The sequence below is a fragment of the Vombatus ursinus genome, unplaced genomic scaffold, assembly GCF_900497805.2.
Source record: "Vombatus ursinus unplaced genomic scaffold, bare-nosed wombat genome assembly UNPS02014812.1, whole genome shotgun sequence".
NCBI classification, from domain to species: domain Eukaryota; kingdom Metazoa; phylum Chordata; class Mammalia; order Diprotodontia; family Vombatidae; genus Vombatus; species Vombatus ursinus.
The window spans coordinates 35,599,440-35,601,035 of NW_020954590.1; positions in this window are offsets into that span (position 1 = coordinate 35,599,440).

Genomic DNA, 1,596 nt, shown 5'->3' on the forward strand with positions numbered 1-1,596 from the left:
ACACTCAAGTAACAAGGGCAGCTCAGGGGATAGAACACTGGGCCTAGAGTCGGGAAGACCTGAGTTCTAATCCAGTCTCAGACACTTACTACTTGTGTGACCCTGGGCAAGTCACTTTATCCTGTTTGCCTCAGTTTCCTCATCTGTCAGATGAACTGGAGAAGGAAAGAGCAAAACCATTCAGGTATCTGCCAAGAAGACCCCAAATGCTGTCACAAAGAGGAAGAAAGAACTAAAATGACACAACAGCAGCAAATATTGGGAAGGTAGCAAAGGATTTTAAGAATAAGAACCATGTGTAAAGTGTTTATAACAGCATTTTGGCCTATTTTGGTCCTTATGTCCAGACATGGGCTAGATTGCTGATAGAACTTAATGACAATATTTAGCCCATAGAAGTAGGCATTGTGTTAGACCTAGAGTCATTAAGATCTGAGTTCAAATCCAGTCTTAGATACATCCTCAGATACTTTGTTTGACCCTGGGCAAGTCACTTAACTTCTGTCTGCCTCAGTTTCCTCATCTGTAGGGAAAATTAATAGTATTTATCTCCCAGGGTGGTTGTGAGGAAAATTTGAAGCACTATATAAATTTTGCTCTTGCTGTTGCTAATGTTGTTATTGATTGAAAGTGACAGAATAGGATTCTGCTGAGTTTATACCAAGACATTTCTAAACTTCCAGAGTCTAAAGACACCCAAAATGTTTCAGTTGAGTCAAACTTTAAGACTCTTGACGTAAGCTACTACTCTAATGCCCCTTCCATCTAAGCTGTCCCTTACTGATTGCTTTATTTTAATTCTTCATCCCTCCAGTCCATATTTCACACAGCTGCCAAAGAGATTTTTCTTAAGCATAGATATAATATGGCAGCTAGGCAGTGCAGTGGATAGAGCACAGAACCTGGGGTCAGGAAGACCTATTCAAATCCTGTCTCAGACCAAGGGCAAGTCACTTAAACATGTTTGCCTCAGTTTCCTTGTCTGTTTTATTCAGTAAACTTCAGTAACTCCTTGTTGTCTCTAGGATAAAACATAAATTCCTCTGTTTGACTTTTTAAACCCTTCATGACCAGGCCCCAATCTGTCTTTCCAGGCTTGTTATATATTGCTTCCCTTTCCATTCTCCATGGTCCAGACAAACTGGACTTATAGTTCTTCACATAGGACATTTTTTCTCCCATTTCCATGCCTTTGTCCTGGCTGTCCCTAATGCCTGGATATACTCTCTCTTCCTTTGTCTTCTAGAATCCCTCCCAGCTTAAGCTCTACCTCCTCTATCAATTCATATCCTTTTGTGTGTCATGGACTTCTTTGGTAATTTGGTTAAATCTATGGATTCCTCAGAAAAAATGTTTCTAAATTCATAAAGTATATAAGATTGCAAAGGAAACCATTATATTTAAATGTTCATATCCTAATTTCCCCAACTGTTAGTGCTCTTTTTTCTAGAACTACCGTGTATTTATCCTTTGAGTTTCTACTCCCTAAGGGCAGCTAAGTGGTAAAGTGGATAGAGCACAGGCCCTGGAATCAGGAGGACCTGAATTCAAATTTTTTACTTGAGTCACTTGACACTCAGTAGCTTTGTGACCCTG